The sequence below is a fragment of the Hemicordylus capensis genome, chromosome 1 (assembly GCF_027244095.1).
Source record: "Hemicordylus capensis ecotype Gifberg chromosome 1, rHemCap1.1.pri, whole genome shotgun sequence".
NCBI classification, from domain to species: domain Eukaryota; kingdom Metazoa; phylum Chordata; class Lepidosauria; order Squamata; family Cordylidae; genus Hemicordylus; species Hemicordylus capensis.
Genome location: NC_069657.1, coordinates 156,749,867 through 156,777,233, shown reverse-complemented (window position 1 = coordinate 156,777,233; position 27,367 = coordinate 156,749,867). Strand labels below are relative to the sequence as shown.

The 27,367-nt window shown below is 45.1% G+C and overlaps 1 long non-coding RNA gene across 1 annotated transcript in view; it reads left to right on the top strand.

The window, feature by feature from the left end:
* LOC128330593 (uncharacterized) overlaps positions 1 to 27,367 on the top strand; it is a 54,534-nt gene that overhangs the window by 20,915 nt on the left and 6,252 nt on the right. Inside the window, exon 2 of the long non-coding RNA XR_008310169.1 lies at positions 19,386 to 19,546. This is a non-coding gene — a long non-coding RNA (uncharacterized LOC128330593). The remainder of the gene's footprint in view (positions 1 to 19,385; positions 19,547 to 27,367) is intronic.

Below are 27,367 nucleotides of genomic sequence, written 5' to 3'. Positions count from 1 at the left end.
GCAGTGCAACACTTTAATTTTCCTACTACCCTTTTAATGTGGTTAGCGGATCTGAGTTTTCCAAGTTTGGAACTGCTGGGTTGGGAGGATTCCTGGTACCCCAGATGACCACAGATTCCTTGGTTAACTCCCTCCTACCCAGGAATCTGTGGTTGAAGGAACAACTGTAATGTGTTTTTATTCACTATGCAGAGGCCAGGCAGGCAGGTATTCCTTCGTGTCTGGTTCAATTTCATCTGTTTACTTTAGTTAGTTAATTTGTTGATTCCTTCCCTCTAGTGGCATCACCCTTCAGCCTCTTATTTGCACAAATACTTTTGTTTTGTTAATGAAGCTAGCTAATGAAATGAGTAGTGCAACCCCCCCACCCCCAAACCCATAGGTTGCTATGAATATTCATTAAAAGAACAACTTTGCTACTGTCGTGTTCACAGCTTTGTTTGTGTTTGCCTACCTTAATTTTTGAACTGTTCCTGATGGCTGGGGAAAATGTACACACAGGAAAGGAATTACAAAAATTAAAAAAGCAACAGCATTGGCAGAAACCCAGAGTGTAGCACAGTGGTTGAAAGGAGGAGCTGGATGTACCCAGTTGCAATTTCAGCTCAGCCATACCCAGTAGGAGGCCTAAGCAAGCCATTGCCTCTCAGCCTCTATCATACCACACTAGGAATGTAGGAAGAATAATAATGACCCTCTTTGAGATAGATAATGTATGTGAAAAGCTTTGAACATTTCAGAAAAATGCTGCATAGATTATGGGCTGATACAGTTATACACACCAGTGATGATGGAAGACTGGCATTTCCCTTTCCCCACATCCCTTAAAAAGGATTTGAAGCGTATATGGCTAAAAACATCAAGGTGAACAATAAAAACTTCTTTAAATACCACAGAAGCAGAGAAACTGCCAGAGAGAAGGCTGAATCATAATATGACAAGTAAGTATCCTCCATACTTGAGGATATGGAGACTGCAGAGAAGCTGAATGCATTATTTGCATCAATCTTCACTACAGAAGATATGCAGTATTCACACACAGGCATACAGCCTCAACCTAGGTAGAGAAGGAATGGAACTGCTATCTGAGCAAAGAGGCATCTTTTAAAAGTGTTGATTCTCTTTATTTAGCAGGGGGAGAGCAACTGGCCCAATCCATCCCTGGCACAGCATCCCTCCAGTAGCTGTTCCTGGTGGCTGTCTTATGTTTCTTTTTTAGATTGTGAGCCCTTTGGGGACAGGGAGCCATTTTATTTATCTATTTATATCTGTGTTAACTGCTTTGGGAACTTTGGCTGAGAAGTGGTATATAAATATTTGTTGTATTGTATTGTATTGTAACTGTGGTGGCCGTTGGCAATGCTCTTATAATCCCTGTGAAACCCTGAGGCGTGGTGGTTCAGTAGATGAATAAAATGATGGTGTGAAAGAAGTTTGCCTATGGGTAATTTTGGGTTAAAAAAAGAACCCCCGCTGAGGGTCAGCACAGGGAGTGTGGCTTTTTGGCAAGCTCCTCTTCCCCCTCTATCTAGGGTCAGGTGGAAGAAACAGACGGTAAGTCCTGTTGATGAGACAAGGAAAGGCAGTCATAGAGTGACACATTGGCTACCACTGCCTCAGCCCACCTGGGCACACCCAGTGGCAGAGCCAGACCATGAGCGGCCGTGCTCAGCTGCGGCAGTGGCTCAGCTTGCCTCCTGCGTCTGACGTCAGACATGGGGGCTAGCCATGCCCCCGTGTCAGATGTCAGATGCAGGGGGCGTGGTCTGGCTCCTGAACAGGGCCATGCAGCCCCGTTTGGGAGTTAGAGCCAGGCTGGCGCTGCGTTCACAGTGTGGCCAGGAGCAGCTCTTCCCTGCCTTAAAGGCAGGGGAGAGCTGCTTCTGGCCGCGCTGCGAACGCAGCGTTGTCCATCCAATTTCCAAATGCGTGACCCCGCTAGGGAGCTAAACCAGCACCCCCCGCGTCTGACGTCAAATGTGGGGTGTGTGTCGGGGCCACGAGGTGCAGCCCCTGAGGGGCGGTGGCCCGGGTTCTTTGAACCCATCCGCCCAATGGGGGCTCCGCCCCTGGGCACACCACTACATCCCAATGGTGTTCCCTCTAAGGCATGCACACATTCACACACTAACAAGTTTTTTTGAATGTCCACTCAATTAATTTTAGATCCTGCTCAGGTTGAATCAGGAAGGCCCCACTATATATGCATGTGCACACACACTGCCTTGATACTGCCACCCAGAATAAAACTCATTCTGCACACATATGAACATAATTAGAGAGAACACTGCTTCCCAACCCATTATTTTTTTTGTCAGCTACTGACACTGCCCTTCCCTGACACATCCTGTCCTCTGCCCATTTAAAGGGCAGTGGGCAAGGAAATTGGAGTGGCAGGAAGTGATGAACAGGGGGCAGTGGCTGATGACTGCCCCCCTACCCTACCCCCCGGTAGAGGGAAGAAAAACTCATTTGCCTGCAAGAGTTTGCATGGGTCAGACTCAGAGCTCCCAATCAGACCCTTGAAAAGAATTTGCAAGTGCTCCATGTGAAGTCACCGGGCACCATTCTTTCCTTAGACAGAACCCTTGCAAAACTTTGCAAGGGTTGGATTGGGAGCTTCGGATTGAACCCTTGTAAACTCTTTGCAGAGGCTTGGCACAAGGAGGGCGGCTGCTAGCAACCTTTCCTCTTTGTGTGGAGCTCCTGCAAAACATTGGAAGGGAGGTTGCCAGCAGGCCTTTCTCTTCAACTTGTGCTCTGGGGCCCTCCCATTGCAAAGCACTAGGAGAGTGGAACCAGGATGGGCAGCTGCTGGGCCTTCCATCTTGCCTCCTCCCTTTGCAAGCCTTTGAAAGGATACCCAGGGCAAGGAGAAGAGGCTATGGTGAGGAGAGGCGGATTCTTCTCCATAACATGCCCCCTTTAAATGTCACAGGGGGTTGGGCTGGCCCTGATGGGGAGGGCAAGGCTGAGGTGAAGAAGCATTGGGCATCTTGCCTTGGGTGTCCCAAAGCTTGGGCCTCCCCTAACACTATAGCAGGGCTACGGTCTCATAGTTTATATTTATTTATTAAAATATTTATACCCCGCCCCTCCATACACTACTTCCTGGGGTGGCTCACAACATTAATAAAATAGATACAATACGAAACAATTTAAAATTAATAAAATTAATGTTAACTTGCTTAATAAAACTAAGCAAGTTAAAGGACCAAGCGGAAACTACATTTAAATGCTACAAATTTTAAAAGTTACAAATTATAAGTAAAAAGCTAAAAAAAAAAAAGAGCTAAAAAACCTACCCAATATAAAAGTAGCAGATAAAACATTACAAGACCTCTCTAAAAATATGCATTTTCAACTGCTTTTGAAAAACACTGAGGGAGGGGGCATGGCAAAGCTCTTCCGGGAGGGCGTTCCAAAGCCGAGGGGACACCACTGAAAAGGTTGACCAGTATTTTGATAGTGCTACCTACTCTGTTCTCTGATAAAGATAGAACAGAGCTTTTAAAAAGTCTTTAAAGACACATCTGTTCACACAGGCTTTTAATTAATATTGTTTTAATGGTTTGAATGCTGTTTTAAAATATTCTTTTAAAGAATTTTAAATTGTTGTAATGTTTTAAACTTTTCATTTTTGTTTTAACTAATGTTTTACTTTCTGTTTTTATTTTGTTGTAAACTGGCCAGAGACGTAAATTTTGGATGGTTTAAAAATATGTTAACAAACAAACAAACTTCTTCCCACCAACACAAACTCATTTGCACCTACTGTAGCCCTTGTGAGATGACAGTTTTTTACACTACTGAGCAGTTGGAATGTTCCTCAAAGGGCTTAGGAGGGCTCTTTGAGAATAGCCAGAGCCAGAGGTCTCTAGTCAATAGCTATGGAGGGCTGTTTTGTTGCTGTTGCTGTTGTTGTTGTTGATGATGATGATGATCTTATTTGATTTTGTGGGGTAGAAGTGACTAAATCTTAAAAAACAAAAAACCTATCTGTGTTAGAAATAAAAACAAAAATTATGTATCAACTTACATATGAGTCCATTGACCTAGAAAGATGAAGAAAATAAAGTACCTCAAAAGCTGATTTTGATGACACCAATGTAGAAATATAAGCACCGCCCCCCTGCCGCCGCCGCCACCACCACCACCAGTCAAGTGGGGAACCAATCAAGATTTCAGAAATGCTGGATGAAGTGGTGAAATATAATAGTATTTCTCAGACAAATGTGTTTTTCCTGTCATTTGGTGTTCATAATCACGTTGGTAAGACCTCCTTCAGAAATTATTTCCATTCCTAAAGATTAACTGCTAGCTCATCCTAAACATTTTATTATTAGCAATACACCCAATGCATTATTCTATTTAGCTTTAGTTGTTTTTCCTTTTTACTTAGCCCAAAGGTCATGCAAGGCCTTCAGCATTTATTGATTGCTTTGAAGAGCTGTAATATTGTGGGTGTATTCCCATGTACTGCAACACACATCTGCCCCAAGCAGATTGTCTTCAGGTGATGCTGGCTTGCCTTATTTGCTGTTTAACCAACTGATTGCGCTCAGAAGTGATGGGGTGTGTGTGCGTGCAATGGGGGAATGAGACATGCGGAGGCCCAGAGTACTGTAATGTAGGAAGAACAAATCTGAAATAGTTGCACATCACCTCGAGAGTTTTATTGTACAGGGGAAATGAACTTTCATTCTTCAAGCTGCTTGGAGAACATACCGCATGAGGTCCAATAACTAATTTAGCTTCTGGACTAACTTCAAGGTGCTGGTTATTACCTTTAAAGTCTTATAAGGCCAGAGTCTGTGATACCCAAAGGAGTGCCTACTCCCATAAGAATCTGCCCTGTCACTGAGGTTCAGTAATGAATTTCTGCAGCAGATGCTGCTGCCTCCTTCAGAGGCAAGATTGTCTTTGACAATTAATAGAACATTCTGTGTTACTGCTCAATGTTTATAGGATTCATTACCCCTCGAGATCAGACGGATTTGAAAGCTTAAGACATTTCTTTTAAAGCAGGTTTTTAACCTCCAAATCTGGTGGAGTTGACTTTGGTTAGTATTATTCTCCCTGTGGTTAAGATAACACTGCTGGTTTGTTTTGTATTTTCCTTGGATGCTCTAGTGTGTGCGCCTATGTTTAAAAACACTATAACCCAGGGCTGCTCAACTTTGGCCCTCCTGCAGCTGTAGGTCTACAATTCCCATAATCCCTGACTATTGGCAGCTGTGGCTGGGATTTATGGGAGTTGTAGTTCAAAAACAGCTGGTGGTGTGGGGGCTAAGTTGAGCAGGCCTACTATAACCTCTGTCTGTCACTGTAACTTTGTTTCCGACATGCTGAGGGCCCAGCATGTCAGGTCAGAGAACAACAGAGGGGAGGAAAGAGAGAAAACAGTCGCTGTGCAGTATGCTGCCTGTGACAAATGAGCCTGCTGCTTCCAAGCCCCTTTAAACCCTGCTTACACAGCTTGCAAAGGTCGGGAGGTTCCATGGCTACTGTGGTGAGCGCATGGGGATTGGGACCACCAGCCTTGCTGGCTAAAAAAGCGAAGCTCAGGCCTGTGTCTAAAACATGGCTGGTTTGCAAGAAACTGAAGTGTGAACTTTGGTTCTGTGAGCTAAAGTGACTGAAATGGAATTGTTTATTCTGAGGTTGAGGCCTGATGAGAAGGGAAATTTACCCCGTTCTGCCTTGTAGTTTGTTTATGCATTGTGCTATGCTGATGCCATTCATGAGAACTAGCTTGAAACCTGCTATGTTAATCATATTTAGAAGGTCTTAGGAAACCACATTTTAGATTATCAGTACCTACATATTATAGGGGTACATATGTTTACACAATAACTGCTGAATTGCTCTACATGCTGACTCCTAATAACATGTCCTACATGCTATCTTTTAATAACATTTCTTGGAACTAAAAGGTGCCAACCAAGCTTGGAGAAGTGACCACAGGCCGGTCAAAGCTGGGCACAAACAGGATTGTTTCCATCTGAATTCAGTAAACAAATCAGGCCTGGACCCCACCATGCAAGGATGGGAGACCGGAGATTGTTTACATTAAGGATGGAGACTTAGAAAGAATTGATGTGGCTGTCTTTGATTTGAAATATGACAAGGAGGCTGAGGAGAAGTTATAAAAGGGGGCATACCCCTCCCATGGAGCAGAACAAGCAGGGAAGAAAGAACAAGCAAGCCAGGAAGATATGTTCTCCCAGGGAGTGGATGTCTACCCTATCAAAGGGGGATGTCTGCTCCTGCCTCTGGGAGTAATATGTGAACCTTAGGCTGTGAACGCAACCTGCGCTCCCTAGCCATTCCTGGGCCCTTTGCCTAAGCTGCCTGGACAGCCTCCAGCCTCCTGACCAAGCTACAGATGGCGCGGACCAGTAAATTTGTTTATCTACCAGAGATTGCCTTCAGTCTAGATTTTCCAGCACTAACATACCTTTCTTAGCCTATCTCCTCTTTCCACCTGTAGATTCATTCTTCCCCCTCTGCCTTCTGTCTGCATCCTTGTATTGGCTGACTGCCACTTCTCTTACCCCCAGTCCCTCCTCCTCTCTTCCCTCTCCTTTTGGCTCGTTATTAATACGTTAGTAATGAGATCTCTTCTCCCCCTCCTTTCTCTGTCTTGGCCTCTCGGCTCAGAGACTATGCGTGGTTTTCTGCTTTCTGTTTGAGCAACCTTGGGTTATTTGGGAACAAAACTGGAGATAACTGATATTGCTAAGCTTTGTTTTAGCTGCATTAAAGAGGAGAAGAGGTGATTTTAAAAACTGCTTAAACTGCTTGCAAAAGTAGGAGGGAATGCCTTTCACTGCTAGAGCTGGGCTGTGAGATTGTTTTGGTTTGTTGCTATGCAGCAAGAGAAATAAGACTGAGTTTTGGCCGCTAGCCCGGACTAGACAGGAATGTGTCTCCACTCTACTCAGAGCAGAAATTGCTTTTAGCTGTTAACTGTTTCCAGTGAGGATGAATGATTTTAAAATGTTGTCTATATTACAATGAATAAATATTTTGCTTGCATGCCTGCGTGCTTAATTGCCTGAATGTAATCACAGCTTCAATAAAGCCTTTTAAATTATAGTCTGTGTGGGACGCTTCTTATCTCCCTCTTTCCTGAATGTACGTGATCTCAAGATAACGAATCAAAAGCAGCCTGGTTGACTACAGTTAGGAACATAGGAACATAGGAAACTGCCATATACTGAGTCAGACCATTGGTCTATCTAGCTCAGTATTGTCTTCACAGACTGGCAGTGGCTTCTCCAAGGTTGCAAGCAGGAATCTCTCTCAGCCCTATCTTGGAGAAGCCAGGGAGGGAACTTGAAACCTTCTGCTCTTCCCAGAGCGGCTTCATCCCCGAGGGGAATATCTTGCAGTGCTCACACATCAAGTCTCCCATTCAGATGCAACCAGGGCAGACCCTGCTTAGTGTTAGTGACAGCGAGGCTGCTCACAACACTACTAAGGAGTTTGTCATTTTGCTTCTGCAGTTACTCCTAAGAGTAGCAGCAGGAGTACAAGGAGGAACTCCTTAGTAGCCATGGAGCCCCCCGCTTTACAAGCTGTGTTGGTGGAGTTGAAAGGGGCTCGGAAGCAGCAAGCTCACCTGTCAGAGAAGTGGTTTGATGTGCAGTATGTAAGCTACTACTCTTTACATCCTTCACTTCTTGGTGCACCAGCATAGAAGGAAGGAAGGACTCAATCAATCAAACTCTCTCTCTTGTGGTTTGCTGCTGCCACTAATCCCATTATTGTAAAAGTGAGTAAAGTGTGTGCTTTGTGGGTTTGACTCAGAAGTGCATTTGGTAGCTTGCTATTTTGGGCAGGGGCAATTTTGGGCAGGGGAGTATCTTGCTTGCTGGCAGCTAGGGAAGAAGATCCTGCTTCAGCTCCTGTTTGGAGTTGTTTGTGCACACATATTAGCATGCATGCTCTCAGACCACACCCCCTGTGTCAATGTCATATGCCTGCCTGAGGAAGCAGAGGAAGGAGCTCCCTGCCAACAATTTAACAAAGTGCTGACTGGGTAAGCTCCACATCAGAACTAGAGGTGTGCACAGAACCGTGGAGCTGCGGTCCGGCACTGGGGTGGGAGGTTCTAACAAAGTAGGGGGGGCTTTACTTACCCCCCCAAAGAACGTGACCGAATTCTTTTGTTTCTCCCGCCGCCCACTCGCTAAAGTTTACTTTAGTACTTTAGCGAGCGGGCGGCGGGAGAACTCCCTGCTGTCCGCTCGCTTCCCCGGCTGCACTGCAAATGGCTTCTAGGAAGCCTTTTGCGCAGGCGCACAAAAGGCTTCCTAGAAGCCATTTGCAGCGCAGCCGGGGAAGGGGACGGGGTCAGCAGGGGAGTTCTCCTGCCGACCCCTTGAAATGGGAAGGGAAGGGAAGGGGCGGCAGGGGTCTTGGGGGTGCACAGGGGGCAGCCGAGTGGGGGCATTGATGAAGAGCCGGGTGGCAGGGACTGGAAGATACCCTGCCGCCCGATGAATTTAAAGGACAAGAGCCGCGCCAGAGGGGGAATGAAGCGGGCGGCAGGGAGGTATGCCGCCCGCTTACTCAAAAGAATTCGGTCACGTTCTTTGGGGGGTAAGTAAAGCCCCCCCGTACTTTGTTAGAACCTCCCACCCGAACCAAAACCACGCATGTCCGGACCGGTCTGGAGGCCTTTAGAATGGCCTCCGAACTGGTCCGTGCACATGCCTAATCAGAACCAAGTGGCCCGGCACTGGCCATGCTCCCTGCACCTGAAATTGACACAGGGTGTTTGACATGTTTGGATCCTCTCCCTATCCTCTCCAGACAACATCTAGTTGAAACACTGGCTGGCTGGGGTTCCCCCACCCCCGCCATACTGGGAATGAGGCAGGGGAAAAGCCCTAAGCCAGCCAGCATTTCAATGCCACCCCAGTTGGGAAGGAGAGGGGTGCGCCTCATGCCCCCAGCCAGCAAGCACTTCATTTTACCAACTAGGTGTGGGAAGGGGCAGTGGGGTGCTATCCCCCCCCCCGCTCCATTGTCTCCACACCCCTGACTTTGATCCCAAGACTGGATAATTTCATTTGACAAATTTCATGTGTGAATCAGTTGTGAATGAGACAGGGATGTTTTCCTACAACAAGCATAGAAGTGGAGGCCTAATTGTTTCCTAATTAATGTTTGCATCCCTGCAGACATAAAGGTTGTTCACATGACCACAAAAGAGGGTCTCTGGAGAGCCCTTGGTAGTGGGGGAAGGCAGGATCATCCCTACCTTCCCCCCAACAACCACAATGATCCTCTAGCTGCACCACTCGCCCACACACATGATCACTATTGCGGCAACTGGCGCAGCATTTTGGAAGCTGGGGCAATGAAGCCCGGCCTCCAAGAATCCCATATTGCTCTGCATGAGCAGCACAGTGAATTGTGGCAATGCTAGAGGCTGGGTCATTCCCAGGGCCGTCCCTAGCGGGGTGCGGGGCTGGGGGCGAATCAGCATGTGCGGGGCCTCCTTAACATTTCACGTCATTACAGAATCATACTGACTGATGACATACAGTGTAAATACCGCCCAGAGATGTAAGTTTTGGGCAGTATAAAATATGTTAATTAAAATAAAATAGAATAAAATAAAATAAAATAAATAGTGTGAGTGAGGTTTTTGGACATGTCCAACCAGCTTGGACATATAATGCATTTCTAAAGAAATAAAAATAAAAAGCAGAACACATGCTTCACAGTTCTCAGACCTTCTGGAGTGCAAATCAAATTGAGCATAGTGCATTCATAAATAAATAAATAAATATTATATACTGTTTGTTCCAGAAGTTTTTGTAATTTTCTGCCATGAAACAAGCCACTTATAGGATTTTTGGGATGGGTTTTTTAAAATTCAAATAAAAAACAAACAACAATTTGTCCAATCCGCTTCAATGTAAATATACATATTCCTCCCACCCTGCCCTACATCTCTGCTCAGTGCCAAAGCCCTATGCCAGGTGATCACTCCAGGTGATGTCACTCCAGGTGATCTAAAGGCTGGGGCAAAAAGGGGGGTGTTTTACCCTTTTTTATGAAGACAAAGGGCAGATTCTTCCATATGGGGGGTATAATGATGGTCTAAGGAGAGGGGGGGTGGGGTGGGGTTCAGTTCCAGATATTTTTGTAATTTTCTGCCATGAAGGAAGCCACTTACAGGACTTTGGGGATGGGGTTTTTAATCTTTTTTTTTTAATTAAAAACCAACAATTTGTCCAATCCATTTCAGTTTAAATATATTAAATATATTCCTTCCACCCTGCCCTACATCTCTGCTCAATACCAAAGCCCTGTGGCAAACCAATCCCAAAATATTCAAGGCGGGGGGGGGGATAACCACAAAAAGGAAATCACATCATACCTCCATTACTAAGGCTGGGCTGGGCAGAGGGGCTGCAGAGGGCTCTGTCGGGCAAGGGCAGCCAGGGCTGGACACTCTCGGCCTGCCTTCCTGCTTCCTGAACTTCGGGCTTCAGGGAGTTCTGCATGGAGGCCTTTGTGGAAGCCCCGCCCACCCACCAAACAGCTGAGAGGCGGGACAGACTGCGCTCTAGCAGCTTGCTTGGGAGCCTTTCAAGCTGCACACACTCAGACACAAAAGATCGGCTGTGGGGAAAGATAAGAGGCTAGGGCTGGGGGAGAAAAGAGGGCAGGCTGCACTGTAGTGTGCCCAGAGCGGAGCTGTGCCAGTGCGGGGCTTGGGGCAATTGCCCCAGTCTCCCCACCCTAAGGACGGCCCTGGTCATTCCTTTTCCCAGCCTCTATCATTTACATGGCTTCTGGCAGCCCAGCAGCCCACTTGACCAGGTAGTGAGGGAGGAGGGCAAGCATGTGCCCTCTAACCTCATTTCTAGCCCAGGTAAAAAGCCTAGGCTACCAGCCAAGGAGTGCTGGGATCAGTCCCAATCCCAGCAGTTCTCACGAGCAGCTTTAAATGGGTAGGACTGATCATGAGAATGATCTCATTCAGTAGTAAAAAAAAGAGCTGAACAGCATTATAAAGGCCTCTTTTTCTGTGGGCAGCACACTTTGTTTGTGTCTCCCAGTTGTTTCAAAAACTTTGTGGAAAAATAACACAACAGAGGGATGCATGTGTGAACATCATAGGCCATGAGGCCTCTATCATCCCACTCTTTACTCTCTGAGAAAATAAACAATGATTTCTGTCTCCAGGCTTTGTTTACTGCAAGGAAACCTGGCTATTTAAATGCATGTGTGCCATTTAAAATTGCCGGTATAAAGCAGGTGTATTTTGCCATTTCAACATGGATGCTTTTGTATCTCACTTCAAAAAGTAAAATATGAATTAGCCCTGACAGGGTAAACCTTTACAAAAAATAAATAAAAGCTCCTTGGATACATTTTTTGCTTTGTAATGAGGGGGGAAAGCCTTTTCATTCAGGTCAAATGACTGTATTACCTTTAAGGAGTTCCTCTTCCTGCACCACTGTAAGGCAAAGCTTTCTTGCGCTACCTGTATGATTTACTGAAGTCATTTCTAACCCTAGCTACCTCTGAAACAGTACTCCTTAAAATGTACTCCTGTACTGATGAGGCTATGTATGGGTTTTATCTGTGTTAAGATGAGCATGGAGCAGCACAGGGAGGCAACTAGAGTGAATGATTGCCAGGAGTATAATCCATGACTTATTTGCCAGGGGACGGGGATACAGCATAGATCAGTGGTGGAGCATCTGCTTTGCATGCAGAAGGTCCTTGGTTCAGTTCCTGGTATCTCCAGGTAGGGTGGGAATGACTCCAGCCTGAAACCTTGGAGAGCCACCGCCAGTCAGAGTAGACACTACTGAGCTAGACAGACCAATGGTCTGATGTGGTATAAGGCAGTTTCCTATGTTCCGACGTACTTCCCACTACTTGAAAAAAATGTAACTCAACTCAATGTAATGATGTTGACTTATATTGAACCAGACTATTGGTCCATGTAGTTTAGTATTGTCTAATGTCTACAGCAGCAGCTTTTCAGGGTTTCAGATACAGGATCTCTTCTAGCCCTAAATGGAGTTGACAGGGATTAGTAGTAGTATTGTTTATTACGGTCATTGACCAACACAGATCCGAATATACAATGGCAAATGATAACATGCTATAGGTACAATAACATATAAGATGTCAGCGACTGAATTTGGGAATGTCTGCATGCACAGTGTGCTCTGCCACTTAGCTTTAGGGATGTGCCACCCTGAACACATGTTGGGCACTTCAGGTTTTATTTTATTTATTTTATTTTTTTATTGTTGCATTTATATACCACCTTTTGTTAAAAGACAACCCCAAGGTGGTTTACAGAAGTTAAAACATACAATAAAAAGGCAATAAAAACATCAAGCTAAAAAATATAAAAACATAAAATACAGACATAAAAACAATACAACAGGTAAAAACACACAGAAGCAGCAGTAAAAACGATTATGTAAAAGCCTGGGTAAAAAGCCAAGTTTTAACAAGCTTTCTAAAAGCCGTGATGGAGTCCGAGGAGCTAATGGCCACTGGGAGAGCATTCCAAAGTCTGGGAGCAGCAACAGAGAAGGCCCTGTCCCGAGTGCATGACAGCCGGGCCTCTCTCATTGTCGGCACCTGGAGCAGGGCCCCCTCAAATGTCCTTGTCAAGTGGGCAGCAACCCTTGGGAGCAGGCGGTCCCTCAAATACCCCGGGCCCAAACCGTTAAGGGCTTTAAAGGTCAAAACCAGCACCTTGAATTGGACCCGGAAACGAACTGGCATCCAGTGCAACTCTTTCAGAATGGGGGTGATGTGCTCCCAGTGGGCAGCTCTGGATAAAACCCTTGCTGCTGTGTTTTGCACTAGCTGCAGTTTCCGGATATTCTTCAAGGGCAGCCCCACATAGAGTGCATTACAGTAATCCAGCCACGACGTGACTAAGGCATGGGTAACCGTGGCCAGATCTGCCTTCTCGAGAAAGGGATGCAGCTGGCGCACTAGACAAAGCCGTGCAAAGGCACCCCTGGCCACCGCATACACCTGAGCTTCCAAAAGCAGAGCCGGGGCCAGTAGTACCCCCAAGCTGCGTACTTGCTCCTTCAAGGGGAGTGCAACCCCATCTAGAACCGGTAAAATCTCCTCATCCCGATTGGCTCTCCTACTGACCAACAGTACCTCCATCTTGTCTGGATTCAATTATTAGCCCACATCCAACCCATCACGGCCTCCAGCCCCTGATTCAGGACATCCACCGCCTCCCTAGGATCAGATGACAAGGAGAGATAGAGCTGAGTGTCATCCACATATTGCTGACAACTCAGTCCAAGTCCCTGGATGACCTCTCCCAGCGGCTTCATGTAGATGTTAAACAGCATGGGGGACAAGACCGATCCCTGCGGGACCCCACAGGCCAACGGCCACAGAGCCAAGCAGTAGTCCCCCAGCACCACCTTCTGGACCTTCCCCCCAAGAAAGGACCGGAACCACTGCAACACAGTGCCTCCGATTCCCATATTCGAGAGGCGGCCCAGAAGGATACCATGTTCGATGGTATCGAACGCTGCTGAGAGGTCCAGCAGAACCAACAGGGACGCACTCCCCCTGTCTAGTTCCCGGCGTAGGTCATCCACTAGAGCGACCAAGGCAGTCTCAGTCCCATACCCGGGGCGGAAGCCAGATTGAAAAGGGTCCAGATAATCCATATCATCCAAGACCCTCTGCAGCTGGGACGCCACCACACGCTCCATCACTTTGCCCCAAAAGGGAAGGTTAGATACAGGTGTATAGTTGTTCAAGTTGGAGGGATCAAGGGAGGGCTTTTTAAATAGTGGTCTTACCACCGCCTGCTTGAGGCATGATGGCATCCTGCCATCCCTTAATGAAGCATTAACGATCACCTCCAGCCATCTGCCTGTCCCCTCCCTGGCAGATTTTATTAGCCATGAAGGGCAAGGGTCAAGAGCGCACGAAGTCGCCCGCACACTGCCCAGGATCTTGTCCACATCCTCAGTCCGCAACAACCGAAAAGAATCCAACACAACGGGACCAGATGGTACCAGAGGCACGTCTGCCTGAACTGCCAAAACTCTGGAGTCCAGGTCAGCACGGATGCGAGTGACTTTATCTGCAAAGTGACAGGCAAAATGATCACAAAGAGCTGTAGATGACTCCTCCCTCATTGTCTGGGGGGATGTGTGGAGCAAGGTTTTTACCACACAAAACAGCTCTGTTTGTCTGCACTGAGCAGACGCAATGGAGGCGGAGAAAAAGCATTTCTTCGCCGCCCCCACCGCCACGGAGTAGTCCCTAAAATGGGCTATAGCCTGTGTTAGGTCGGATTCGTGACGACTCTTCCTCCAGCATCATTCCAGCTGTCACCCAAGTTGCTTCATAGCCCTAAGCTCCGAGGAAAACCAAGGAGCAGATTGGGCTCCACCAAGCCGGAGAGGGCATTTAGGAGCAACCGTGTCAACAGCCTGGGCCATCTCTCCATTCCAGAGATCAACCAGGGCCTCGGCAGGGTCACCAGCTCTGAACACTGGAAACTCCCCGAGGGCCGTCTGGAATCCAAGTGGAAGCGGATCCATAAGCCTCCGGGGGTGGACCATCCTAATCGGCCCACCACCCCTGCAGAGGGCAGATGGAGCAGTCAAACTAAACCCCACCAGATGATGATGATCTGTCCATGACAAGGGAGTGGTCTCAAATTCCCCCACCTCCAGATCATTTATTTCCCAGTTGGCAAAGACCAGATCCCGAGTGTGTCCCGCCACGTGGAATCCAAGCAGAAGCGGATCCATAAGCCTCCGGGGGCGGACCATCCTAATCGGCCCACCACCCCTGCAGAGGGAAGACGGAGCAGTCAAACTAAACCCCACCAGATGATGATCTGTCCATGACAAGGGAGTGGTCTCAAATTCCCCCACCTCCAGATCATTTATTTCCCAGTTGGCAAAGACCAGATCCCGAGTGTGTCCTGCCACGTGATACCAATTGAGACAGGCCCATGGTTGCCATGGAGGCCATGAAATCCTGAGCCGCACCCACTAGGGGGGCCTCAGCATGGACATTGAAATCCCCCAAAACAATAAGCCTGGGGGAACCCAAGGCCGCCTCCGAGACCACCCCCACCAGCTCAGGTAGGGAGACTGAAGTACAGCAGGGTGGTCGGTACACCAGCAGAATCCCCAGCCTATCTCGGAGGCCCACCCTCAAGGACAAACACTCAACATTCTGAGATTGCCTGACAGGGCATCTGGAAACAGGGAGCGTCTCTCGAAAGATGACTGCAACGCCTCCTCCCCAACCCTCGAGGCGGGGCTGCTGCACGATCTGGAAACCTGGAGGGCAGAGCTGAGAGAGACCAACCCCACCCAGTGCATCCAACCAGGTCTCCGTCACACATACCAGGTCAGCACGCTCATCCACAATCAAATTGTGGACGAGAGAAGTTTTTGCATTAGCTGACCTGGCATTCAGCAGCAGCACCCTAATCCTTGAGGGAGTGTTCTCAGAGCTCCCTGGGGTCAGAGGGAGGTTTGGTAAGAGCACCCTCACAGACCCTTAAAGGTAACCGCCCCCCCACCCCCCGGCCACCAAACCGTCGGCTGGACGGTTCATGCATATCCCTACTTGGCTTCAGTTCTCCCAAATAAACTGTCTAATTAATTATAATTAAAAAATCTTAATAAAACAACTATGGATTATGCCTAATAAGTGTGTATGCATTTCTAACAGTTTCTACAAATGTGTGACAATTATGAATAATCTTTTCCATGCTTAATTTTTTTTTAAAAAAATACTTTTATTACTGTTAAAAGTAAAAACAGAAAAAGTTACATCTCTGAGAGTCCAACAAAACCATACATGTTTACATACAAGATCTTGTCCACCAAAAAACATAAGAAGGATACAATAATATTAATTGCATATGTATATATATATAAAATCTAAAAAATCTAAGATTAGGCATCAATAGCCATCAATAAAGAATTTTGACCTCCTCAAGGAAAAATCCCCCCCAACCTAATTAGTCATCATACAATCAAGCACTCTAAATCTTTACCATGTTTAATGTGTCCTTTGTGTCATTGAAGACAATCTTTTCCCTGTTACTTGTGTGTCTATCCTTCTACCGCACCTCTCTCTCCCCGCCCCCCCCGCCAATACTTGTGCACACTCACCATCTTAGGATCAACCCTTTAATATTGGACTTTAAGAGAGATCATTATTCTGTGAACTCTAAAGCAAAGGCAGCTGTAAATTGTATAATAGCATTGCTCCAACTGATCCCATAGATACACTGTGGTTTTCCATTATAAACCCCGCTCTATTCAGAAGTTTATATCCTGGCCATAAAAGTTTCCCCTGAGCTAAAAGTTGGCATAAAAGACCTTATCCCTGAAGTGAATCATTTTAGAAAACTAGATAACAGCTTGCAGTACATTTATGGGTCATTTTTTCATCCCAGGAGACTGGAGTTCTCCCCAAGCAATATACTGGAATTACTCTACCCACTCTTGAAAGACAGCATCTGTTTAATACCCCACCAGCCAATAGGCCAAGAGAGCTCATTATGTTTGGAAGAACATGTGAGCAAAATTCAAGCCCACAAAAATATGCCCTATGAAGTTGAATCAGGTAGCAAGGCTGTTCATAAGTCTTATTTATAACTGTGGCTTAGCATTGTGTATGACCCACATCCAAATGGTGAGAAGAACTTCCCCACTTCCACTTCATCCATTTTTAAATCTTACATAACAAACAGAGCCTGTGATTTAACTGCAATAGATCCTGAAACGTGGCACAAACAACTTATTTGCTTCCTAGCTTTGAGTCCCAGAAACAATCATAGGATTAGGCCAAAATACCAAAAAAGCAAAGACCAATCCAACTGTGGCCTACCTTGGCTCTTGGCCTATCTGTACCTCAGCACTGAGTCCCATGTACTGAGTCCCAATACCCAGCAAAAATACCCAGTTTTGTGGTAGATGGATTAGGGAAAATGCTATTTATTTAAAAGCCAATTCTTGGCTTCTGTCTGTTGAGCAGAGTGACAGAGCCAATGGAGAAGCATTGGTCTCCCCAGCCATCAAGGGCTTTTGATGGAAGATGGGCTGTAGGGTGGGAAGGAACCCTCTTTCCCCAAGGCAGCCATCATCTTGGCTCCTGCTATGGGGTGAGCAAAGAGTGGGCCAACACTGGTCCATATAGTAGTAGCAGTGCAATAATTGTATTACTGAATTATTCTGAAGAGGAAACCCCCCCCAAACAGTTCAGGTTGTAATTTGGAAAATGGTGCTTTATAGAGACAACGAACAGCCTACCCACAGAAAGAACTGCTGCCTTAGGCATGATGTGTGGACAGTACATGCTGGCTTTTCAACTCTTAGAATAAGGAATTTTAGTACTTGGGCAGAGCAGGAGGAAAAAGCACTCTGAGTCAGGGAGTGGAACTCTGATGAGCTTCTGTGGTGAGCCCAGTGCAAAAAGCAGCCTATTCATCTGAGGGTATATGATAAAAAAAAAGAAAATGTTGAGCAAAAGAAAAAAGATCTAGACTTGGCCACTGCTTTTCTGGCAAATGTCCCATACATGCAAGCAAATAAACAGAAATAATTTTCAAACTGCCATGCCATTTTTTGTGCCTGGTTGGTTGGCAACCTTTGCTAGGCATGCTACAGTGTTTACCAACAATTTTACTATTCCACAGCCTGATCCAGTTGCTCCTGTGCAAAATATGACATTGTGAAACAGAACACGCTCACCCTGTTGGCCATCTTCCTGCTTTCTTCCACTCAAATTTAGCTGCTCCTTACCCTTTCTGCCTTTCAGTCAGGTGCTAGCAAACTGCCCATGGTGCCACCATTGTACAGGATTCCAGGCCACTAGACAGACTACTCTGATCAGGCCTTGATTTCCATTGAAAGGAAGAAGGAATTATTGATAGTACTTGTTAATTTTAAGTGTTCAAAGTGCTCCATATGCATGATCTCAGTAATGGTTGTAACAGCCTTGTAATGTATCTCGGTATTATTCTCCTTGTATAGCAGAGAGACTGACTTGCCTAAGGCAATGCAGCAAGTTCATGGCTGAGAAAAAGGTTGAACTGGACACTTCCTGACTTACACTTTTAGCTGTTGGACAACTCCAGTTCTGCATGAATATAGGAACTTCATTCATCTCTGCATGGTCACAGCTATAGGTGTGATTTTAACAAACCCTGGATATGAGGAGGCTGTGATAAGTCTCTTTTCAGAGACATCTTGATACTCTAGAAATGTATTGCAAATGGCCCCTGAAGATGTCTCTGCAGCATGTCCCCATGTGCTTAGACATTCAAATAATGCCACTGGCCCGGATGTCACCCTAGAGTCTGAAGCACAGACAGGATATCTCCCTGCATTTAGTGCTTGCCTCTACTGACAAGGGCTGAATATGAGGAGGGTGGGTGGCATGGCCACAGAGTGCATTGGTGCCAGGGCCATGACTAGCTGGTTTGCTGCTGTTCTCCATTCCACTTCCACATGTGCATTTGAATGCCAGATGATGAGACACAATTGATTATTAAGTGACTGGATATCATAGACCATGAAGATGACACTTTTCAAAGCTGTTTTTCCAAAAGAGATACTTCTTTGGAAGAGAACTAACTCATAGGGATCTGGGGAGCAAGATGGCTACCACCCTGTTCATCTGGGGAGCAAGATGGAGCACTTTGAACACTGTTTGTGGTGAATCCCAGAAGAATATTTCCCCTCAAAGCCATATGACCCCATCAAACTCTCCAGATGAGCAGGTTCATGACAGAGGTCCTGAAGAAGAGGACAGGGCCTGTGTGGTACTGTGTGTGTGTACTTTTAAGATAGATAAAATCCTGTGAAAGCTTATGTGTGGTGGGTGTTCATGCATATAAAATATTTATAAATCTGAGAAAAGGGCCACCCAGGTTGCAATTTCTTTCATTAAGCTCTGGGGAAAGGTTTGCTGCATCTTACTTTGTCTCTTTAGATGAATGAACTTGAATTGTGATAGTGATCTTACAACTGGCTAGACTAAGCTAGACAAAACCAGTCAATTTAGTGCCCTTGCTTCTGGGAGGCAACATTAGCAGCAAGGGAGGTGTGTGTGTGTGTGTGTGTGTGTGTGTGTGTGTGTGTGTAAGAAAGAGACAAAGAGAGAAATGGGAAAAGAGTGATATAATTGATCTTGCATGATTTAGCATCTCTTTACTCCTCAGGTCAGAAACAGACTTATAGATTGAACTGTCACTGCTTTTATGTTTGGTCATTATAAGAAACCTCAGGCTTGCCTGCTGACAATTGAAGTGCTCAGCATTTTGTCTATACATTTTAAGAAAAAAGTAAAGATTCTAAAAACTTTAGATTCAGGAATGAAAATGGTCCCCCGGAAGGAGAATATGAAGTAGAACTGCCACCAAAGTTTTACCTAAAGTCAAACTGGATGCTCCTCCTCAGACAAAAGTACTTTCAAGGAAACAAAAGCATATTCTTCTCAGGAGTGTTTCACATTCCCCTGTGTTAAGGTAATCTTAGAAATCATGTCTCTCTGAATATGTCTCCCTAAAGAAACTCCCTGCTTCTTTAGTACTCAAGTCATGCTAGTTGTTTGTCACTTGTCTTTTCTGTTGTTTTCCAACTGTTTTTGTAAAATTTTGAGAAATGTCTAAAAGTAAATCTTGTATAAGTTGATATGTTGGCAATGCAATACACATAACTCCTCAACTCTCAACAAAAAGACTATTGCCCCCATGCTGTTTAACATCTACATGAAGCCGCTGGGAGAGGTCATCCGGAGACTTGGACTGAGTTGTCAGCAATGTGCAGATGACATTCAGCTATATCTCTCCTTGTCACCTGATCCTAGGGAGGTGGTGGATGTCCTGAATCGGGGACTGGAGGCCGTGATGGGTTGGATGTGGGCTAATAAACTGAGACTGAATCTGGACAAAATGGAGGTAATGTTGGTCAGTAGGAGAGCCAGTCGAGATGAGGTGATTCTACCTGTTCTAGATGGGGTTGCACCCCTTGAAGGAGCAAGTACGCAGCTTGGGGGTATTACTGGACCTGGCTCTGCTTTTGGAAGCTCAGGTGGTGTCCTGGCCCAGACCTCTGAGTCAGAGGAGGAGCGGGAGGACTTGGTTGGGAGAGCAGGCTCAGAAGCACAGCAGGAGGACTTGGCTGTGAGAACAGACTCTGAAGCTGGGCTGGAATGGCAGCAGACAGGGGATTCTGGACAGCTGACAGAGATGAGGGCTGAGGAGACTGATCAGGAGGAAGCTGGAATTTCACCTGTGTTAAGAAGACATACATCTCAAGAGAAAGGCTCAGTGGGAGACACGCAGGCGCAAGATCTCACAGGAGAGGAAATAGAAATGCTGAGTCAGGAAAGCCTGATTGGCTGCCGGTTATCTTGAGCCCTTTATTAAGCAGACGCTGTTCCTGGGACAGTACTGTCAACAACGTTGCCTTCCACAGACAGTGTTTCTTGTACTTAGAATCATTCAACCTTTATTGTTTCAGCCTGTCCTTGTTCTGTTTATTCCTTGCTCCTTCATTTCAGTTATTACTCAGTTATCGTGGGGGGAGGGGTACCTAATTTAGTTTCAAGGGACTTTATTTTGTTTATACTACTTTATCTTTGTGAGTCATTCTTTGCTTTCATTCATGCAGCTAAGCTGCTACTCTTATCTCCAGAATTTGTATTTGACTCACAGATTAGAGCTGAAGGGATCGTAAATCCTGTTGGGTCAGCCTTGCCAACAGATTTACAACAGGTGCAGGCGGTGGCCAGGGGTGCCTTTGCACGGCTTCGGCTAGTGTGCCAGCTGTGGTCCTTTCTTGAGAAGGCAGATCTGGCTACAGTTACCCATGTCTTATTCAAGTCACGGTTGGATTACTGTAATGCGCACTACGTGGAGCTGCCCTTGAAGAATATCTGGAAACTGCAGCTAGTGCAAAATGCGGCAGCTAGGGTTTTATCTGGAGCTGCCCAGTATGATCATATCACACCTGTTTTGAAAGAGCTGCACTGGTTACCAGTGCGTTTCCAGGTCCAATTCAAGGTGCTGGTTTTGACCTTTAAAGCCCTTAATGGTTTGGGCCCAGGATACCTGAGGGACCGCCTGCTCCCAAGGGTTGCTGCCCACTTGACGAGATCATCTGAGGGGGCTCTGCTCTGGGTGCCGACAATGAGGGAGGCTCGGTTGTCATGCACGCAGGACAGGGCCTTCTCTGTTGCTGCCCCTAGACTTTGGAATGTTGTCCCAGTGGTCATTCGCTCCTTGGACTCCATCTCATTTTTTAGAAAGCTTGTTAAATCTTGGCTTTTTATCCAGGCCTTTACATGATTGTTTCTATTGCTGCTTCTTTGTGTTTTACCCATGTGTGGTTTTTATCTTTGTATTTTATAAATTTTAAATCAGATTTGTTTCATATTTTTAGCTTAACACTTTTAATTGTTATTTTTATTGTATGTGTTTTAACTTTTGTAAACTGCCTTGGTATTGTTTTTAATGAAAGGCGGTATATAAATTTAACAATAAAATAAAATAAATAAAAGAAAAAGAAAAACTAAAAATTGGTATCCATATATAAAACGTTTCGGTGTAACACACCATCCTCAGTTAAGCAAACAAATGAGCACAGATAAAAACCTCCTCCATTCCCGAGCTGTCAAATTCCTTAGAAGTGATAACACTCTGTTCCATGACTGGCAGAGACATCATGATCAGGGGGGCAGGGAGGTGAATCATCTGATTCTTCTCAGAGGCTAATAAACCTTATGGCATCAGCCAGTGCCTCTTGAGCATTAATGTTAGGTCTCAATTTCTCTATAAATAATGTTTCCTTTATTTTCCTGCTTTGTAGGTTCCTTTCAATCCCTAAAACAGATATTTTAGTAGGCACTATTTTGCCTTCATGTTTTTAATTCATATGCAGTGACCAGGGTTTCATTCTCTGTGCACAATGCCTCATATCTGCTAGATGTTCTTTATATCTATTTTTCAATGGTCTACCGGATTCCATTACGTTCAATGGTCTACTAGATTCTGTTACTTCATTCTATATTGGAGATTCTTGCTTTATGAAGAGACAATTGTTCTTATTGCATTCTCTTATTTTTCTTTTAATCTAATAATAAACCCTTGTTGGTGAAGTCTGCTACTCTTCATTTTGGGTCTGCCTTAGTCACACGCCTCTGGAAGGCTAGGAGTGCTCAGCCTCTTCTAAAGAGGGTTTTGTCACTTTATCCCACAGAACTCTTAAATGTGGAGAGTGGTTTGTCCCACATTAAAATAAAGTGGATGGTGACAGCCTACTGCAAATCCCTTACAGTCAATAGTTCACCCCAGCAAACACCCCACTGCCTCCCCTGGCTCTGGTAGGAGCTATGGCATACACATTTTAAACATTATTGCTCTCAATATGCATAGTCTTCACTTTTAGATTCATTGATTTAAGAGACTGAATATGAAAATGATGATTGAATACAAGTGGATAACTATTTACTGGGACTGTGCATGTATGAAATTATCAGACCAGATATGATTCTGATCTGATGCAAGCAATTACAGTGGTCCCTCGACTTACAAACTACTCGACATAAGTATTTTTCGAGTTACAAACGGCAGTTTTAGATCCGGTTTTAGATGCGGTTTTTTCGACTTACAAATTTTTAGATGGGGTTTCCTCGACTTACAAATTTTTAGATGGGGTTTCCTCGACTTACAAATTTTACATGCAGTTTCCTTGACTTGCCTGCCTGTTTACTGCCTGTTTATTCTTGAAAAGAAATGTTCCTGTGCAGTTTGCAAGCCTTACTGGGGGTCTGGGTCTTTTTTCTAGGCTCCAGAACGCATTAATCTGTTCCCAATGCATTCCTATGGGAAACCGCTTTTCGACTTACGAATTTTTCGACTTACAAATGTGCATTCGGAACGGATTAATTTCGTAAGTAGAGGGACCACTGTATTGAATCATTCATCTGATAATTGTACCAGCCCGGATTGAATCATTTGATGCATTGTTACTGAGTAGATACATTGTTTCATAGTCTGTAATGGCTCATGGGAAATCATTGGCTATAAATATATTATTGTATGTCAGAATAGGATGAAACTTTCAGGCATGGCAGATCTTTCTTAGAGTTGATGGTGGACCTTTGTTAGGTCCATTGGTTGTTTCCCAACAAATTCAAATTCGAAGTGCTAGAGTTTCAGAGAAGCAGATGGAGTTGGATATAGTTGGATATCATGCAGTGCTGATATTAGCAATTTTGAATAGAAAACAATACGATGCAAAAGGCTGCCAATAGAGACTGTATTGAGTGGATACAGTTATTGTTCCAAATCAACGAACAGCCCTACTGTTTACCACCTGATAACAAATTTACCATAGGTACAGAGGCAACTTGGCCACTAGGCCTTCTGTATCATCCTGCCAAGTAGTGAGAGGAATCTTTGTATTTTCCTGATTTATCAAACTCCTGATTAGATGGGGATGTGTGGTAAAAATTCACCTAATTGCTTGGTAAGCCTATACAAGAGATTGTTGGACTGCATATCCCACCACCCCCAGCTGCAATAATAGAGCCTAAGGTTGGTCATTCTTGGCCTATACTGTTGACCAGTAGTTATATATATACTTGGCAAAAGCTACCACTTGGTCAATGGTAATCTGTATTCACCCACACAGAGAGATTTTATCTCACCCATGGGATTCTCTTATAGAATGGCTATATTCAAGGCAATTCCATCTTCTCCTATAAATCTTTTTAAAAAATCCACTTCTTCTGCAAAGACTTGCTGAGATCACTACAGAAATCCTCTATTCTGTGTTCCTAGTTAGTGGTCTCTTTTCTCCTGCAGTTCTCACATTTTTCAACCAGTGCCTCTTTTTGTCAGTTTCAAAGTGAAAAAGAATACTCAGTCTGCTACTTGTTGGCTACCCATTTTTATGTGAAATATAATGAAAATATAGTTCAAGTAGAAGATCACCTTGCTTTGGTGCCTTGTTTAATGTGAGACTACAAACTTAGGCCGCCTTCGCACCTAATGCCAAACCAGGAGTGAACAAGCCAGAGGTTCCATTTTGTGGTCTTCCAAATGTGTGAAGCTGCAGTTTCATCACAAAAGTGACCCGAGGTTTTGGAGCTGAAACCATAATCTGAACCTTTGGTTTGTAGTGAGTTTCGCTGCTCCAACCTGAAGTTTGAAGGTGGCATCGTGTCGTCTGAATTCTGCTGCCTCTGTAACCTGGGTTTAGTGCTGTGGTTGCTGCCAAAACTACAGAGAGGGCATCTTAGATCAGCCCAGAAATGCGGCAGCTCTATGCCTGCTTCACTTCTTGCTGACCACTTCTCTGAGCACTCCCCCTCCGGTCTCCATACTCCTCCAGCTGTTTCTCTGCAACATCAACACCTTTCCAGATTGCGGCAATTGGTAGTCATCGGAGGTGAAATGCTCACTCAGGCAGTCTGGTCATCCCTTGGCACATATGCATGTTGATTTTTCCCCTGTACGGCCACTCTGCTTGCCAGGGATAGCTGAAGATAGGAGCTCGTCCCACCCGCAATTCCCTGAGGCAGCCAATTTACATACACCGCAATGCCAGTCCCAGCCTAGGAATTTTGAATGTGTACAAGGAGCCATCCCCAATCTTGCCAGACTGAGCCCATAGGGAGGGTACATAGAGCAGCCCAGACTCCTTGGGATTCTGTAGGGATTGAGTGTAGAGGGGAAGGTGAGGAGAGCTGGTCTTGTGGTAGCAAGCATGACTTGACCCCCAAGCTAAGCAAGGTCTGCCCTGGTTGCATTTGAATGGGAGACCACATGTGAGCAGTGTAAGGTATTACTCTCAGGGGATGGAGCCACTCTGGGAAGAGCAGAAGGTTCCAAGTCCCCTTGCTGGCAACATCTCCAGCTTTATCGTGAGTTTACTGGGAGGCTTTACTGTGAAGTCAAAGTTGTCCCAAAAACTGATGCAAAAAGTGGATTTTTTTAACCCCAGATATAAATCGGGGTGCGCTCGATTTATATCAATTTGGCAGTGAAAACCCCAAATTGTGTGTGAACTGCTCCCTGATAACTCACAGGGACTTCAGGGTAACCTGGCCAATATGTGAATGCACCCCCTCCATTCCAGAGGAGATGCGAGTTAAAGGTGTGAGAAACTTCCAGGAAATGTCAGTTGCTGACTCCTACTCTAGATTGTCAGCCATGCAGTACAGGATTTCTATAACCTTGTTTTATCCATCTGTTGCAACTGTGCTCTGAGTACTCTTAAGAAACCAGGAAGGGAATACTTAAAAGGTGCATTTTGTTTAAAATATGGGATCTGATGGATAAGGATATCTGCTGCATAAAGCAAAACCATCAAAACGGGGCTGTATAAAATGGTTTTGTTTAGGCTTGGTTTGTTTCCCCTTTTTTCAAAAAGGAGATTGCCAGCCTGTAATTCAGCAAAATAGCTGCAGGGGGTGCTCCAGCTTGAAATTTAGATTTATGCAGTAGCACCTCTCCCCCCCTCACCCCATCACTTCCATGAAATTAAAAACAAATTAATATGTATGCACTAGGTGTTTACTTACATCTGAAAATATTTATCGCACAGAATATCTACCTAGACAAAAGGAAATATGGCAAAACTCTAATCATTTGTAACACTTGTTCAAGTCCCCCCCCCTCACATTAATTTAGTGGCACTTGCATTTTCATAATAATTATTCACTGGAGCTAGGTAGCTTACAGATACTGTTTCCCTACACGTTTCATCTTTCTCTTTTGAAGGTGTCTGGCAGATTTAGGTCAGACACATTTTTCTCCAATCATCCTGCAAGGAGAATGGGAGAAATGGAAGAATTCCCAGCCCCAATCTTTTCTAATATTTCCACATTAGTTCAGACCAGTAGAGGTTTACTCTGCCTCAAGCTAAAGAAAATCTATTAGGCTTTTAAAGGAAGAATGTCAAAAAGGGGAAGCATCCCGGATAAGGTCAGGCAAAGATGTGCACTGCTGAGAACACTGCTGCTTAATATCATTAGTTGGGTTGTCAGGAAAAGTTTGTCCTTTGGGGTACCAGGCTCAATTATGTTCATTTCTTACACTTTTTCTGCCTGTTACTTTTTCTGGCTGTGTGTCCCATCCATCCAAGAAAGATTACTTCCTACCCTGCCCCCCACTCCAAACAAAGTATAGGCAGAAGTGGCCTTACCTACCATGAGGCAAGGTGAAGTGGCTGCCTCAGGTGGCAGGTTTTGGCAGGCTTAAGCATGGCAGTGTGGCAAAAAGGAGATGGCCTAATGGGGCTCAGTCCACTAGGGATTTCTCCTGCAAAGGCTTTATTGAGAGGAATTGGAGCTTCATAAAAACATGTAGTAAATAAATGAGAAAACAATGGAGGCTAAACTGTTGATCATACTTGCAGATGATTGTGCAGATATATAGACAATGAACTGTATCTATTTAGGGGCTTTTTTGTAGAAGATTTATTGGAGCCAGTCAGAGGAAGTGTTAAAACAAATACCATTCTGGACAGTGAACTGCCAGTCCAGAGCCAGCTCTAGAACATACACACATGTGCATGCATGCACACCCACTGCACACTTGTACAGAGAGACAGAGAGATGTGTGCCTCCCAGCATTCCCTGTAGCAGAGATTCCCAGATGTCAACTACAGCTCCTTCTATCTCCATCTGCAACGGTCTTAGGCTGTAGATTGTGGGTGTTGTTGTCAACAACATCTGGGAATTCCTGTTACAGGGAAGACTGGTGCCTCACCATGTGATATGCTCTCTATAGGGCTGCAAGTTCCAAACTTGGCTCCTGCTGGCATTTTCTCGGTACAGTGAACAGAAAATACTTCTCTCCCAAACTTAACTCCTGCTAGTATTTTCTCTATACAGTGAACAGAGTATAGCAACCACATCTGCGGTAACAGCAGACTGGCAGGAGGAAGAAGGGACAAGCACCATAACAACAATGGATACTTAGGCCCTAGGGATAATGGAAGCAAGTGCTGTCAATAGCATTTACAGGCCTCAGACTAAACATATATATGTTTGATCTCTGTTCTCCATAGAAGAACTGACATTAGATCCCAGGGACAGAGAACACTGTCCAAAGGGCATTTGACTTTCATGTGTAATAAAATGCATGCCATATTGCCCACACCTGGTTATAAATAAAAAGGAGGCATCCAGAAATGTAAGGAGCTTAAACAAGGAGAGTAAAAGAAAGTTAAAGGACACAACTTTGGAATGGAGAAGAGATTGTGGTGGTGGGTATGTGTTTGTGTGTTAATTTTGTACAGAGAAATGATGCTTGACACTAAGGGCTGGAACAGTG